General features: G+C 44.2%; 1 protein-coding gene across 1 annotated transcript in view; it reads left to right on the top strand.

Moving 5' to 3' along the window:
* TENM3 (teneurin transmembrane protein 3) overlaps positions 1 to 17,860 on the top strand; it is a 974,114-nt gene that overhangs the window by 316,255 nt on the left and 639,999 nt on the right. The window contains exon 5 of the mRNA XM_081021657.1: positions 1,450 to 1,608. The gene's annotated coding sequence lies outside the window, so the exon portion shown is untranslated. The remainder of the gene's footprint in view (positions 1 to 1,449; positions 1,609 to 17,860) is intronic.

Genomic DNA, 17,860 nt, shown 5'->3' with positions numbered 1-17,860 from the left:
AAGTCTTTGAGATTTAGAGCTTTCTCAAACCGTACTATAACCCCTTGTATTCACCTGTATTAATCAGTGCATGATTATCATGAACAAATCAATATATAGCTGTAGATGAGTGAGGTTGGGAATGGACAAACTTTTCAGCCTGACCCTTACTATTGGGGTGGAAAGAGTTGTCACAGAGTACCTGCATTTTGTTCTGTCAGCTCTGCAGCTCTTATTCGGTATATATCTGGTACACTCTTTAGGTAGTAAATTTATAATGTTCACAATGGCCATGTTTCCCAAAACACCCTTGCTTTTTAATAGTGTGACTGTGAAATACAATAGCAATGAAGAACTTGTATTCTGTTATTTTAGGGCAGCTAGTTAATCTATTCCACATTCTGACGCATCTTCCTATTGTGCTATGTCTCCCTGAAACAACTGCCTTTATAATTATTATTAATTATGTCATGTAAAGGGTACACTGTGTACTTTGGCTTCTGTTCTCAGCTGTCTGTAATATTTCAGGGTTGAAATCCTCTTTTACTTCTACCAGATTATTATTCCTGAATTTTACTCTTACTGCTCATCTTGTTTTTAAGGTCTTTTAATGCCCCTGGTTTAGTTTGGTTTTGGCCAGTGACTGAAGAATTTGTTCCTCTCTTTCCAAATGTAAATGCATTTTAATTTCTCCCCCCACCCCTCTTGTTTGCTACATATGAGCTATTAGCTGACATGTTTATTTTCTAGAGTCTGGACCAGCTTTTAAAATTTGTTTTGCCTCCTTCAATTTATAAATGTTATAATCAATTATTTAGCTATCATTTCCCATGTGAGTCCTAAGCAGAATAGTTGATAGCCCTCACACAGGCCATTCGAAGAGACAGGCGTCTCTGAAGCAGCTGACACTGGTGAGCCCAGCTAGTTTCCAACCTCTCTTGAGTGCCAGAGTTTTGAGGGCCAGCCAGCAATTGCACATTTCGTTCATCACTCAGCCAATGAAAAGGATGTGTTGTGCAAGTCTCTTCACTCCCCTTTGCTGAGTTTGCATTGTTTTGCCCATTGCATATTCAGCCTCAGGGTAGCATTGAAAGAAAAAGCTGGCCATCAGAGAGAAATACCCTCAAACTACAGCAGTGTAATTGCACTCAATCAGCATCAGCTTAGCATCAATAATTAGGCAGGGGCCCAATAATAAAGCTGGCATCTAGGCTAGCCAGTGAAAACATGAGTACTACTATAGAACTTAGACACAAATGCTTTCAGGCAAAATTAACTTCATATGAAGAAACTACTTCTTTAGCTATTGCACTTGAATATGAGCAGGAGATTCATTGTATTAACATGGTATTTGTGTTAATAATGTTTTCTTTTTCATCCTTATTGAAGTTTCAGCTAAATAATTTTATTATTTTGCTTGTGACATGCTGTCTTTTCGAATCTAATTAAAACTTACTTTTTCGTCCTTAGGTGGAAAGAGAACTCTGCAGAGATGAGCTCTTAATTAATGCACAGGGTCCCTGCGAGTCCCACCTCTCAACAGCAGTGATTGACATCCAAGGATACATAAATTACACTAATTGAGCTTTGCATCTACGCAATCTTTCCACAACCGACTCATCGGAGGAGGTAAGTGAGCAGACCAGCATAAAAAGTTGCTTCAGCATGCCTGTGTGCTTTCCCTTTGGGGGAAAATATTTCCAGATTACTGAACATATGTTTCTACAGAAGACAGATTTTCTCTTCACTTTCTCTTCACTTTACTTTTTATTTAAAAATATTAGCATCTTAATACAGCCACTTACTCACCACACATATCACGACTGCCGGCAGCAAAATGTTACAAATCAGTGACATTATACAAATAATCACTTGGCAACACTAGTTGATTTTAAATTGTATTGAATCATTTCTTTATCTAACTAGGTGGGGATAAAAATTAGTCTTAACTACAGATAATCTCTGTCAGAGTTTAGAGGCCATGTCACTTGCCTCAAAGGTCCTGCTGAAATCACCCAAAATGACACAGATTAAATGAGTCTAAATATATATTTAAAAGTACTTTTCTTTTGGGCCCAAAAAGTTATGTTCATAAATTCGCTGACATAACTTAGAGTGCTTGCTGGATGTAGATCATCTTTTGCAACTTGGTGTGTAAGGACACATTTGAAGGAGCATGGTAAGCTTAGCATCCAGCTATATGAGCCCCCCAAAATGGCCGAAATATGGGGTAGTATTGGTGCAATAACAAATTGCTACCTCATTAGACCCTGCAGAGTGTCACTTTCACATGCCTGCATATCCCACCTGGATGACTTACAAAACAGCATTATTATTATTATTATTATTATTATTATTATTATTTATTAATCACCTCATAAAAATTATCTAGGTGGTATGGAAGTCATATGACATAGATCATTTTGGCCATGTAATAGCTGGTGTTATCATGGCTGTGCAAAGGTGGTAATAAGCCCAGGTCAAGTGGAAAATATAGGTCCCATTTCAAAACACACACACACACTTTCAATAATCTTTACCAAAGGGTCCCTTTGCCTCTCCCAAGGGAATTCTGAGTAGGCCCCCTCAACACTGTAAGCACATGACAATGGTCCCATGTGGCTCTTGCTCTGTTTTGGCCTGGGTGTTATTTGGTATCTGCCTCATGGCCACAGACAAGAGCAGTACTTATGTGGCCAAAGTCTATTCAAGACTCTCAGGATAATTTACCATACAAAAGACAAATTCTTCAGAGCAAAAGGGAGAAGGTGATTTTCGTTCTTGAAATTGCCAGATGAGCAGTCTAAACAAGATGCCGGAAGTATAGGAAAGAGTGGATATGCTGCAATTGCTAGGCAACTCCCAAGTACTGTCCCCTCACGTGCTCATCCAGTTGGAGCCCAAGAGCAGTGTAGTCTTTCCTGGGTAGAAACACTGCCTGCAGTATAGCCCTGAGGTGTGCGGGCTTAATTGGGAATCCATTATGGTGTGAGATTCTACAGCTAGATGATACGTTTGTAGGAGAAGCTCTGTGGCATGTGGGGCTTCTTGGCACTGAACTATTCCCCATGTGTTTGGCAGTGCCGAATATGTTTCTAGCTCTCGAACATCTTTTTTGGCTAGATAAGTTTGTCTAAATCTGCAAAATATTTAGTCTGTTTCTGATGAATAATTCAAAAAATACCTAAGGATGAATTGCTTGAAATGTCTATAAAGTGTATTTGCATAATATTCTCCCTTTTCGTTTTGGACCAACTGTCCAGTTTTATAGTGCACTTTGATCTTCTTGTTGTAAATGTTGTTTAAAGAATGTTTGGGCGGCATTCATTAAATTTAACTAGACATAAGATTAAGACTGTGGTGCAATGCAGTGAGGATGAAATCATTATACCAGCTGGAACACAGTGGTTTAAAAGATATGATAGAGGGAGCTGGGTTGTATCAAGGCAATACTTGGTAGAAAAGAAAATTTGTAAAAGGAGTTTGGTGAGTGCTGGAAGCAATCAAGAATGAGAATGGATGGAATCCAAAACATGCCTACTTAAAACTTTCTCTGTGGCTTAAGCAACAGCTCCAGCTATAAAGATAATCTGTTTGGTCTGGGAAAATGGCTTTTGTCCAGTTTTGTGCTTTTGTCTAAATAACTTAAGATCATCTTAAAAGCGGTGTTTGCTTTCCTCTGTTTTGACATTTCTTCTCATTCACTAAAAATTTTCCCAGTGCCTTATGTTACATTCTCAGTGATAAGCATGTCTAACTGGTAGAATTTCAGTGCCAGTTTGGCACTTTGAACTTGTGTCCTTATAGCATTCCACTGATGAGATTGTGATTTCCTAGAAGGTTTCTTGTTCTTGATAAATTACAAAAATTGGGGTCTTTTTTTAGAGGTACCAGAAGGGAAGAATTTAAGTGTGATATGTTCAGTGCAGGGGAGGGGAGGGCAGGATATTTATCCCTTTGAAATCCTATAGAAGACACTAACAATAAATGAATATTGTTAGCTCTAACTCATATATTTGGCTTGCGCTTTCCTGCCTGACTCACACTCTTTCACATTAAAAATAACTATGCACCCCAGATTCTGCAGCCAAGACAGGACTGAATGGTTCAGCTCATATCAGATAATTTTGAGAGTGTGGGTGGGGGAATCATTTTCCTAATCTGGCCTGGGGGAAGAATGTACGTAGTTTGGAAAATCTGATCTGAAGTGATGCTTGAGAAACCTAGCACTGATGAAAGAGATGGCAAGCCAGAGCTTAAATGGGAGGGAGAAGGCAAGAAGACTTTGTTCATACGTAACTTATCTTTCATTAACGTGCAGGGAAACTTGTGTATCACTGTGAATGCATGTGGTATGGAGAGGCTTATTGCTTCACTCCCCGCGCTGAGATAGGAGTGAGTATCTTCAGTACACAACCCTGATATGAGCTTTGGGGGGAGGCGTTCCCATTAGCAGTAATGAAGAATTACCCCCCCCCCTTAACTCATAGCCCCATAGCGACATCACACTACCTTCACAGTGAGATTTGAGCTCCTTTGCCCCTGTAAATTAGTTAAGGAAATGTTGCTGTTTGTTATTTAAGAGAACATTTATTTTGGTTAGTAGGACTCTGGGCTTGATGCTTTTCTGTGCTGGCAGCTTTGAACAAGCACACGAAGGAAGTATTTTAGTTAAGGGAATCTATGCTTTGCCAAATGATTTAAAAAAAAAAAAATGCACATCAGGAGAACTGTGGGACCAACACTTGAAGGATACAAATATGATGCTTCCTTCAAGAGAAATCTTTAGGAATATGAAAAATGCAAGTATACAGATTAACTGAGAATTCATACCATCTGAGTGTTCCTATTTATCAGAGGTAGTTCTGGAAGCTGTCACTGATAAATCTTTGTACCTGTTTTGCCTCTTAAAGACCAGTTTTGAATAAAAAATTAGGATTCACCAGCTTTCTTTTCACTATGTTAAGCAAACTGACAATTAAAATGAATTACTATGGGCAGTTTACTAATATATCCTGTTTCAGAAACCAAAGTACAACACCCTTTACAGAAGAAGATTAAAACCTACAGCTTGGCTTGCCAACTTTCCAGTTGGCCTCTATGGCTGTGCCTTTTTCAGCGGTGTAATCTGCAATGATCAGAAATGGGCTGTGATGAAGCCACGGTTAAAGAAGCAGTGGCTGGTTAGAAATCTGACAATCCTATGCATAGCAGACAGAGATGAGACTTCATAAGGTTATCATATTGGATCTTGGTGAGGCAACAGTATGTTAAAAGTACACTAGTGTCTGTGAAAAGATTAACGGTATGAGGTTTACCTATATCCAGATCAGAAAGAAGCATCATTTGATAAGAAAGATTTTAATGACCAGAGGCTGAAAAAGCCAGCTATTTGTTTTGTTGGCTATATATCAAGCAAGATCTAAATGATTTCCCAGTGCATATGCCCTCATTTAGGGAATCTGTGGTTATGCAGAAATTGGTACTATTCCCAGGTGGAGAGTTGGAATTGTAACATTGTGCCAAATTCCCATAAGCTGGCACTGCAGCACATGCATTCTCAAAACTCCTATGGCAGCAAATAATTGTTTAGCATTTATGCAGCCATTAATATGACAATAGTTGTGAGCCTTCTCAGCATAAATGTAATCCTCCAAATGTCAAATCAATGCAGTGCTATCTCACTTGACTCAGTGATAGAGAGAGAAACTACATAGAATGGTGGGAATTATAATATTTGGAAGCAACAAGGTTCTACCCAGTTAGTGCTCTCTTCTAGTGTGTCCATGTTTTGACCGTCTACTCTCTAAAGGGCTGTTGACAACCTCACATTATTTTACTCTGAATTAATTAGTCTGACATTATCATTACCTTTTGCTCTGTCTTCATACTCACTAATGAATTTGGGCACTTTCTCAGACCATTTAATGCAGGTAAATTAACACCATAAGTCAATGTGTTCAGAAAATGCATATGAACATACTTCTGTGCATAGGGAGCGGTGCTTAGAGGGTTCATTTTAAAAAGAAATTAGTTATATTTCACCCTCTCCAAAAAGAATTAATCCTTTTTCAGTTCAATTTATAGATGATTTCATAATTCATTCACAAGATCCTCAGAATTTTTTCAGCCTTCAGAATTTTACAAGCTGCTCTGCTAAATTATATAATATACATTAAAAGGCTAAGAAAACGTTTTCTTATTTTTCCTAACAATTATGATTTTTAGAGTTAAACGGTAGCATCACATTTCAGATAGGTAAAAATGTAAACACAAGAGCCGCAATGAAACACAAAGTTTCGTACAGTGCATGCAAATGGTAAATGGAGCCAGAGCAAAACTGAGTGAGGATATGCAGGCAAAAGGAGGCAGAGTTTTGAATGTGACTCTTACTTTTGTACAGTAGGCTATTATTCCAGCCACACAAGTGACAGCAGTTCCTATAGGGCGGGGTATAAATAAATTACTACTACTACTATTACTACTACTACTACTATAGACACCAGTACATCACTCTGTCCTGTATCCAGGCAAACAAGATGCATTATCACAGTTAACTGACACACTGCAGCCAAGCAAAGTATCTGAGGGTGCAAAGCAGGACAAGTGAGAGAGATGAACTGGGGAAAGTGAGTGTGGCCTGAGGAGATTCCAGAGGGCAGGATACACAGTCATGGAGGGTGGCATTCAGCCCCCAGGTCTGAGGTTCCCCATCCCTCACATAGATAATCACAATTAGTTCTGCAAGATTGTCACTGGAGGGCAAGAAAATCATTCTACAATCTCATGGCAGCCAGGTAAATGTCACTTCACACATATTTGTATCTCCAGCTGCATTGTACCTGAAGCATCAAACAAAGTAGAATCAGATGTACAGCCTGTGAAGAAGATTGCAAAGTTTGGCATCTGTTATGGCTAGGCAGAGTGAACATTTTCACCGATGACAGATTTGTTCTGACCTAATCTGTCAAAATCACTGTGCCTGTGTCATTATTCACAGCTGGTGGGCAGTTTCCTTTTTGAATGTTTTACGTTCCTTACTGGCATTCTAGTGATTGCAACTAGAAACTATCAAGTTTTGGTACACAGCCCCTTTTGTCATAGACCATTTGATCAAAACCATGCAGTTTGGTCTTGCAGACCAACATGGCCTACATATTGATACTCAATGTTCACCTGCATCTATACAAGCTTTATAAAAGTATAACAATTTTGAAGTTGGAAGAATAAGATGTTGCTCTATGCCTGCTGTTTATGTTTTGTGTATGTATGTATTTCTAAAAAAGCAAGGATATTTTCAGCTAAAGTAAGAAAATTAATATTATTTCTACTCCAAAAACTATTTCCATTAACTAACATATAACACAGAAGCTATTTGAATATTTGCAACACCAAATGGTTATCACTCATTTGTGTTCTATTAATTTTTTGTTTGAGTTTATTTCTGTATTATTTTGTCATAGTCTGAAATGATCCAGTTTTGTTTTTGCATTTCCTGAGAGCCTTTATTTTTACCCCTATGAAATGACAATTACCTAGTCTGTGAGATTCATTAGACTCTGTGTCTTGTGGAATTATTTATTAGTAGGAAAATTAAGCATATGCTCATTATGTTGGCAGCTAGTTTAGCTTTAAACTCAGATGTTGTTACCTGTAGTTAAAGCATATTTTGCATTAATTCATAAATAATATTTTGTAGTTGAGCTACAAAAAACATAATCTGTCCATCTAGGTAAATAATTCTTATTCTTTCAAAATAAGCAACTAAAGTATTTACAGTAATAGCAATGCAAGCATTTTATGAAACTGGAGAGCTGGGCCGATAGTGAGATATGACAACCTGAATGTGCCAATTAGATCAGAAATTTCATCAAGAGTGCATAGAGAGCCAACCTGAGTCACAATTTTCCAGATTTCAGTTTTGAATTTAGTTTTGAATGCCAGGACTGAATCCTTGCCCATGTGAAGCAATAAAAACAGAGTGCCAATGAATATATTCAGACAGTATTTTATTCGCCGCTAGTTAAGACATTGTACCCCAGTACACCTAGGATTGTGGGACCATGTTCTGTTTTCTTGGTTTATCCAGGCTTTGCTTTTGGAGCTTGGGTGACCAAGGGATCTGTTCCTTCAGCAGTGAAACAGCTCGGACTGACAGCTGGAGACTATAGCCCTTCCTGGTTCTCTGCCAGGTCTTGATCTGGGCAGATACTTACATTTAATTCCTCCTCCTCCCATGTAGCCTCTCATGTACACTTTGTCAGTGGCCATGAAGCTTCTGCCAGCCTCACAGTCTCCTCTGCTCCTGTGATCCTGAAGGGGACAAATGGGAGTCCAAGGAACCCAGGTAATTCAGAATTGCCTGGAATGGTATCTTTCAGCCATCAGGGGTGTTAATCCTGTGAGCCCCTCCATCATAGGCTCATGTTGTATATACAGTGGTACCTTGGGTTAAGTACTTAATTCGTTCCGGAGGTCCGTTCTTAACCTGAAAGTGTTCTTAACCTGAAGCACCACTTTATCTAATGGGGCCTCCTGTTGCTGCTGCGCCACCGGAGCACGATTTCTGTTCTAATCCTGAAGCAAAGTTCTTAACCTGAGGTACTGTTTCTGGGTTAGCGGAGTCTGTAACCTGAAGGTACCACTGTATGTGTTAATAAATCATATGTCATAGGGACACCATAGTCTCTGCTGTACCTCATTCTTAGGAAACTGAACCCCAGGTAAGCGTCCAGAACCCCTGGAATATTGCACTGCTCAGAGATTGGGGTGGTGTGCAACAGTATATAGTGAACTATAAGAACACTTTTACTTTCATAATTATTTTTCTGATATTAAAAAATTGTCCAATAGCACCTTTTCTGATATGTTCAACTTTGGTGAAATTTTGTTCCTTCACTGTAATTTTTTAGGGTGCTTTCATTCATCATATGAATTGACTTTCTGTGACCAAAGTTGTTCTGTGTGAGAACAACTGTGTATATCACAAAACAGATGGATCACTATAGTGATGCCTGGTATGTCAGCCTAAGGCTGTAACTGACCCTTGTTATTTCTGAGAAAGCAAAAGGGAAATCTCTGCCTGAATTGGCCTGACGCAAAAAGGAGATACAGCACATGTCAGACCAGACCCTAAGTGGAATTCACCACACCTACTACAATGTCTCATAAAGAGGCAGAGCATAGTTCTGCAAACAGTGAATCACTTCACAGACATGTTGTAATTTGCTTAAACACCAGAGCATGGTGCCGGCCAATGCTTATAAAATCAAGAAAAGAATTATATAAGGATGTATGAAAAGCTTCGAAGAATTGAAACCCTGTTTTTAAAAAGAAAGGAAAAGAAAAGAAAAGCTGCCTTTGAAATGACTTCAGATGTTTTGCCTCATTAGGACTTTTCAAATTTCCATAGTATACACTTGCCTTGCAACATTGGAAACAATCCTGACATCACATCACACGTCTTCCATCACTTATCCTTTCATTCAAATCTAGTATTCCATCCCTCTGAATGATGTAACCTGCCTTCTGCTTTCTAGTACTCCAACCTCCTTCCAGGGTCACTGGAGTTGGAGGTGGAGAGAACAGAACACCCGCCAGAGCAGGGGTCTGCAACCCGCGGCTCTGGAGCCGCATGTGGCTCTTTTACATCTTTGCTGCGGCTCCGGGGCGGATACTAGCGAGGGGAGGAGGCGCATTGTGCGCCCCAACACTCCTCACTGTGGCGGGCGCTGTACTGGCTGTGACGTCGCATGGGGGCGGTGCGTGCGTTAGTCACGCACCGTCCCGACGTCACCTTCCCGCCCGCTGTCAGATCGCGGCTCCGGAGATATATTTGTTTTAAATGTCGCAATGGTTTTGCGGCTCCCAGTTGTTGTTTTTTCTTCGGAAACGGGTCCAAGTGGCTCTTTTTGTCTTAAAGGTTGCAGACCCCTGCCCCAGAGCCTCCACTCCAATTTCCCACCTAAATAAGGACCACAATGTTCTTATTCACAAGACACCTGCTGTGTCAAAGAAATAATTTTGAGGCCTGCAAAAAAGTGATGGCAGATAGATCAGCAAAGTCATGAGGAAAGGACACTGAAAGTCCAGTTTGAAACCAGTACCAGTTGAAAGGGCCATCACCTTTCTGCCATCTAAAAGACTTCAGGTTTTCCCCCATGAATACCCTAGCAGCATATGGAGTTCTTATTACAGAGCTGTCAATAAAGGCAAAATAGCGAGTGAAAAATTGAATGAAATAACCTGCAAATAGATAAAAAAATGGGGAAATTAAGTTATGATGTCAAAATCCTGTCAGCCAGTGGGGTTGGGGGTTCAGTCTTTCTCTGGCATTACAGGTTTCAGCTAACTTTAAAATGCCTAAAAGTCCATAAAAATGCAAGCTATAGGGGAACCATATATAAAGTTATGGTTCCTTTTTTTCTACAGCTATTAACACACACACAGCTTTATTGCGGTCCATAGACCCAAAATACACAGTACAATAATAGACTATATTAACAGTTATTAAGGTGTAAGTTTTGCTTTGCTAGCCAACAGGGGAGCTTTTAGTCTGTGCCTACTGATTTCTGATTTTTACTGCCTCTAAGAATTTTGCTATAGCCAATGAAATAGTATCAATCTTATCCTCAATGAGAACCTTGATATGAAAAGTATCAGACTTCCGGGGTGGCGCCATCGGTAATGGCGGACTCCCTCTGATCCGGAGGGACTGGTTCCACGGAAAACAGGTCTGTTCCGCTACGGCGAAGCGGGGACCCTTCAAAAAATCACAGGCGGAGGAAGCCTGTGATCATGGGACTCGGCGGGCACCTTTTGCGCCCCCCCAATCCGTAAAGGAACCCAACTATGGGCTCCGGAGTGAAGAGGGGTTAGTGGCGCGGTGCTGAGAGTCAACTGCTTCTTCCGTGGAGCACAGCCGTTGCCGGAGAGTGCTACCTTTTTCCTGGGACAATTTGGTTACAAAAACAACTACCCGTGAGCAGATCAACTTTGGACAATTGGACTTTAAACAACGATCTGTGAGTAGAAGGGAAAATTGGATTAGAAATTCTTCTTAATTTGGCACTGAAGCGGGAAGGTCTAAACAGGAAGTCAGCCTTCCGTTTCTTGTAGATAGATTAAAGCAAAGACATGGCAAACTAGAGTTCAGAAAATCGTTTGTAAAGGATCAACTTTCATCATCTAAAACTACTGAACCCCCTTCGGAAGCAGGAGAAGAGGGGGGATTTTTTACGGATGGTTTAAACTTGCAGGAGAGAGTGTAAAGAAAAGTAATTTTCCACCGTCTTGAACCTGGGAGCGGGATGTCAGGACAGACGTTTTTAGGAAGTTCATTGACTATAGACAAATGTTTTTGACAGATAGTTAAAAGAAGAGAAACATAGTGTGTGATGGGACGATGAGCTGCTTGTGTGTAAAATCCTAGTCCCTCAGAGTTTGGTCAAGTTTGCAAACCTCTGTCTGTAACGGAGCCCCTTAAACATGGCTCCGTCAGTCGCTGGCAGATTCCGACAGTGGTTGCTTTCGGAATCGCTTCCAACATAAAAGCTCCTTAACGGAAACACGTCTTCTGGACTCTCTGCGTGACAGTTTCCGGCGAGGAGTGGGTGTCCCTACAGGAGGTCCTGAAACCTCCCCACTGTTTTCGCTGGAAGTGTCTCTGAGCCATCCCTCCAGCTCCCTTTCCCTCAGCTCAGCTCCTCTCCCCCTACTGGTTCCCTCTTCAGCTGCTGAGTCTCTCCCAACCTGTGTGAGCCCTTTCACTTCCCTTCCTTCCGATGGCAGTTCCCTGACATCCACCTTCCCTCCAGGGCCCCCTTCATCCCCTCTCGCCCCCTCCTCTACGGGCGGTGAGGAGGCAAAACCCCGGAATGAACTTCCTTCATCTTCCGATGTCCCGAACACTTCTCTCCACCTGTTGCGGTTCCTGGTCTCGAAGTACTCCTCCTCCTCAGAGTCCATCTCCCCTTCCCCTTCCGATTCCGAGAATCCTTCCAACTCCTCCTCCTCATCGGTGGTCCCAAAGTATTCCCTCCGGAACCTCTCCACAGGCTGAGGTTTCCTTGGGAACCTTTGATGGAACGTTTCTATCAATACCTCGTCATTGATATCTTCTGCCATTACCCAAGTGTTTTCTGACTCCGGTTCTCCTTCCCACGCTACCAAATACTCCACCTGATCCCCCTTCCACCTGGCGTCGAGGATTTCTGCCACATGGCTGCTGCATTCCCTTTCTTCTATGACCAGTCCCCGAGTGGCCATCCCTTCTCGTCCCCCCTCATACGGTGACAGTAACGACCTGTGAAATACTGGGTGCAGTTTCATGTGGTTGGGTAACCGGAGCCTGAAAGCCACTGGGTTGACCTGTTGAATGACCTCAAAGGGACCCAATCTCCTGGGTCTTAATTTCTTACAACCTCCTTTGAACGGCAACCCTTGGGTTGACAGCCACACCCTATCTCCCACCCTTATGGTTTCACCTTCCCTTCGGTTCTTGTCTGCCTGCCTCTTGTATTCTTCCTTCGCCCTTTCTAAGTTGAGTTGGAGCTGACGATGGATTGCTTCCATTTCTTCTACAAAATGCTCGGCTGCCGGGACACCCCATCTCTCCCCTTCTCCCCCTGGGAAAGCCCTGGGATGACACCCATAATTAGCCAAGAAGGGGCTCATCCCTGTGGACACATTCTCGGCATTGTTGTAGGCAAATTCCGCCAGCGCCAACTTTTCTACCCAGTCATTCTCTCTGTCATTGACATAACACCTCAGGTATTGCTGGAGGACCCCGTTTGCTCTTTCCGCCTGCCCGTTGGTTTCAGGGTGCCGGGCAGTCGAAAAGTTGACCTCCACCTGCAGTAAGCTCATGAGCTTCCTCCAGAACCTGGAAGTAAATTGTTTTCCTCGGTCTGAGACCACCCTCAATGGCACCCCGTGCAACCTAAAAATGTGTTCTACAAATAACTTCGCTGTCTCTTCCGCCGTGACTGCATGCGAGCAGGCTACAAAGTGGCACATCTTTGTTAGTAGGTCTACCACCACCATGATGGCTGTTTTCCCCTTGGACTTCGGCAGATCAGTCATAAAATCTATCGACACTGCCTCCCAAGGTCGTTCTGGGGTTGGTAAGGGTTCTAATAGCCCCGCCGGTGCCCGCCTCTCCCCTTTGGCTCGCTGGCATTGCTCACACCCTCTTACATACTCCCGTACATCTTCCCTCACCTTAGGCCACCAAAATTCCCTGGTGACCAACCACATGGTTTTGTGTTGTCCAAAATGCCCCGCCGTGGGGCTGTCGTGCAACTGCTTGAGTACCCTCCCCCTTAAGTCTCCTTCAGGGATATACAGTGCCCCTTTGTAATACAAAGCTCCATTTCTTTCCTCGAAACCCCCTGGTTCCTCTCCCTCACCCCTAAGACCTCTGAGCTTATTCTGGGCGTATTCATCATTCTCTGTTTCCTCTACCAGTTCTCTTTGTCCCACCAATGCGGCCCCACACACCCAGCGGTCCTCTGGAATGACATGTCTCTCTTCGGGTGCTCCCTCCCCCTCCAAATATTCAGGTTTGCGTGAGAGAGCGTCCGCCCTAATGTTCTCTGGGCCTGGCACGTAACAAATCTCAAAGTTAAATTTGGAGAACTCCTGGGCCCATCTCACTTGCCGTTGGTTGAGCACTCGTGCCGTCCTCCAATACTCTAGGTTCTTGTGGTCAGTGCACACTTGCACCTTATGTTGTGCGCCAATTAGCAGGTGCCTCCATCTCCGGAACGCCTCATGAATGGCTAGTAGTTCTCGGTCATACACCGTGTAGTTCCTCTCGGATTTGTTCAGCTTTCGCGAAAAAAAGGCACACGGTCTCCACTCTGACTCCTCCTTCCCTGGCTGCAGAAGCACCGCCCCAATCGCTCTGTCTGATGCGTCAGTTTCCACTCTCATCGGTTTTTGTAAATCCACATGCAGGAGTTGTTGTTCCGAGGCGAAGGCCCTTTTTAGTTCCTCAAATGCTCGCTCCGCCTCCTCAGTCCAAACGAACTTCTTCTTACTGCTGAGACAGTCCGTAATGGGCGCCGTCAGGTGGGCAAAGTTTCGAATGAACTTACGATAGAAGTTCCCAAATCCTAGGAACCTCTGCACATCCTTCCTTGTTTTGGGTGTTTTCCATTCCAGCACCGCCTGGACCTTGCCGGGATCCATGGCCAATCCCTTGTCTGACAGGCGATACCCCAGGAATTCCACCTCCTTGGTATGAAACTGACACTTCTCCAGTTTCACCCACAGCTGGTTGGCTTGCAGCCTGCTCAACACTTCTCTGACGTCTCTCACATGCTGCTCCTCATTCTCAGAATACACCAACACGTCGTCTAAGAAGGCCACACAATTCTTGTAAAGCAAAGGCCCCAGGACGTGGTTCATAAACGATTGAAAGCACGCGGAGCCTCCTTGTAGGCCGAAGGGCATAACTAAATATTCAAATGCCCCCAAAGGGGTGAACATGGTGGTTTTCCATTCATCCCCCTTCCTTATTCGTATCAGGTTGTACGCCCCCCCTTAGGTCCAGTTTAGTAAAAATCTTTCCCTTCCTGACCCTTGTCAAAATGTCGTCAATCCTGGGCATAGGGAAAGCCACTGGTTCTGACACTGCATTTAAGGCCCTGAAGTCACACACAAGCCTCGGCTTGTTCGTGTTTTTTTTATCCACAAAAAACACTGGGCTGCCCCCCACCGCCCTGGACTCTCTGATGAACCCTCTCTTCAGGTTCTTGTCAATGAACTCTCTTAGCTCCTGCATCTCTCTGTCTGACATGGCGTACAGCTTGCCTACAGGGAGCTGTGCCCCAGGGAGTAAATTGATTTGACAGTCAAAGGGTCTATGCGGGGGTAGTTGGTCAGCTTCCCTTTCGCTGAAGACGTCGCGGAGATCTGCGTATTGTCGTGGTACTTTCACGTTCTCCGTTACTTCAGTCCCTGCTAGGGTGGCTTGGGCCCCTGCCAAACCCTTTCCCTCTTTGCAGTGTTCTAAGCAATGTGCTGAACCAAAAGAAACCACTCTCTGATGCCAGCCCACCAGCGGATCATGTAACGCTAGCCAGCTCATCCCCAATATAATGGGAGCTCCTCCCAAGGTGGCCACATTAAACGCTATCAGTTCGGTGTGCCTTGCCACCTTCATTATCATTGGGACGGTCTGCAAGCTGACTTCTCCTCCCAACAGCTCCCTGCCATCGATCGTGGTCACCTGCAGGGGGTTGCTTAAAGGGATCGTCTGTATCTGGTGTTCAGCTGCAAACTCTTTGCTCATGAAATTGCAGGAGCTGCCTGAGTCCAACAGCGCCTTTATCTTTAGAGGGTGTCCGTTTGGCAGCTCTAGCGCCACTTCTATCACTAGGGCGGGTTTAGGAGGTTCTGGCGTGGGCACTTTCACTGCTCTTTGGCCTGGCTGCTGTGCCCCGACGGTGGCAGCCAGGCGTTGGCTTTTACTTGCTTCGGTATTTCTTCCTCTCTTCCCTCCACAGCTCCTACCATCCCTTGCCATTCCTTCCTCTGGGGGCAGACTCTGGCAAAGTGACCTGGCTGTTGGCAGAGATAGCATTTCCGGGCGCCTTTTCCCTCCTTCTTTCCCCCCTCACTGGGCTTTGAAACTGCGCGCGCGCGCGCTGTTCCGATTTCCATCGGCTCTGCCGGCGGGAAAGTTGGCTCTGGAATGTCTGGAATGCGGAACTCCTTCCAACGTTCCCCCTTCCCTTCCCGCCTCTCCAATGCTCTCGCCTCCTGGCGCGCTCCTATGGTCAGCGCTGATTTGGTCAGCTGGTCCATAGACTCCGCCCTGGGCGCCCGGGAAAGTTCGTCTTTCACAGCCGAAGAAAGCCCTTCTTCAAAGAGCATTTGAATGGGTTCCGCCGATAGATCCCACCCCAATTTATGGATCAACATGGTGAACTCAGTCCAGTACTCACGGACAGATCGGCTCCCCTGTTTGCAAGCCATTAACTGTCTGCGGACCACTCCCTGTTCAATATCGCTGGAAAACATCAGATCCATGGCGCGAAAGAACTTCATCGTGTCCTTTAGGACGTCACTATTCGCTGCCATCAGGGGTCTAACCCAGTCTCTCGCCCCCTTTTCAAGATGCCCAATCACGAAAGCCACTCGTGATTCCTCGTCAGGGAATTCATCAAACTGCAGATTGAGGGCATATTGCATCTCTGTCCGAAAGCCATGATAGTCTTTGGGCTCCCCCCCAAACTTCTGCACCAATCCTGGTACCTTTCTGACGAGCTGGGTGTCTTTCCCCTTTTTGTCTGCATCCTGAGCCCTCCTCTCCTCAAGCCTCGCCGTCTGCAGCGCTAGCTGGACCTCCAACACCCGGTACCTTTCTTCCAGGCTTGGACCCGCTCCAGCTCCTGCTTCTCCGGTTCCGGCTGGGTTGCTCATGATGCCTTCTCCTGCACAAGCTGCTCACGAAGACTGTCGGAATGCTGTGATGGGACGATGAGCTGCTTGTGTGTAAAATCCTAGTCCCTCAGAGTTTGGTCAAGTTTGCAAACCTCTGTCTGTAACGGAGCCCCTTAAACATGGCTCCGTCAGTCGCTGGCAGATTCCGACAGTGGTTGCTTTCGGAATCGCTTCCAACATAAAAGCTCCTTAACGGAAACACGTCTTCTGGACTCTCTGCGTGACAGTTTCCGGCGAGGAGTGGGTGTCCCTACAGGAGGTCCTGAAACCTCCCCACTGTTTTCGCTGGAAGTGTCTCTGAGCCATCCCTCCAGCTCCCTTTCCCTCAGCTCAGCTCCTCTCCCCCTACTGGTTCCCTCTTCAGCTGCTGAGTCTCTCCCAACCTGTGTGAGCCCTTTCACTTCCCTTCCTTCCGATGGCAGTTCCCTGACATAGTGATTCCATTGTTCTCTTTCGCATTTTAAAGGAACAAATACTGACAAAATATCTGAAAAAGGAAACTTTGTTGTTAGATCTGCTGTTAAAAAAGAGAGAGAGAGAGAGATTGATACAAATAGAAGTTCTTCCCCTAGAGGGAGCTTGTGAAACTGTTATTAAACTTGAACTGGGGAGCTTCGCAGCTGCAAACAGATTAAGATCGTGGGAACAGACTTCTGACCTTGCATAACAATGTATTCAGAGGCTCTGGTGCGTGCTTTCTGTAAGACAAGTGCTTTATTAGAACAGTTACATGAGAAGACGGATTTGATGACTGTTGCGATCAGAAATTTTGGACAGGTAGTGGATATCTATATAGAACCCACCCAGGAATCAACTCAGGAGTGTGCTCTGACAGATCAGATGAGGGAGGAGATCGTTGTTGGACCTCGGGTGGCAGAGATGGAGGGAGCTATGGCCCAGCAGGAACATGAGTTGTTGGATTTGACAAATGAACTTGGAAAAAGCCAGATTTGGAGAGATAGAGTTTTGTTGGGCTTGGAGATGGGGGGCTGGATAGACCCCCCTATGCAGGGATGTCTTGACTTTCCAAGTCTGGCAATGGGCCGTGAGGAGTTTGGGGTTGTGGGGGTCCTCAACTTTGGAGGGACTTTGAAACATGCTTTTAAATACCACATGGAGTTCAGTGTGGATTATGGAAAAGGGGCTGATCTGTCGAGAAGGGACAAAAATACTGTCAAGTTGGAGTTTCCACGAGTGAAAGGACCAGGAGACAAAGTAAAGTACAGGTATAAATATGAAGAAGATCTGCGGAAGGGACATGGAAGAGACTTAAGGGCCTCGGACATAAGATTACCAGGTTAATGAGCTAAATGGATGAGACAGAAAGGACTGACAAAACCCGGAACCAGGAGAAAGAGACGTTGGAGGAAGATTGGAAGAAAGTTTTAAAAAAAATTTCTATTTAGGATTGTTTTGTAAAATTAATGAG

Source organism: Podarcis pityusensis (genome assembly GCF_964106645.2).
Source record: "Podarcis pityusensis genome assembly, chromosome: 9".
NCBI classification, from domain to species: Eukaryota; Metazoa; Chordata; class Lepidosauria; order Squamata; family Lacertidae; genus Podarcis; species Podarcis pityusensis.
The sequence above is the reverse complement of the archived record's forward strand: the minus strand, read 5'-3'. Positions and strand labels throughout refer to the sequence as shown.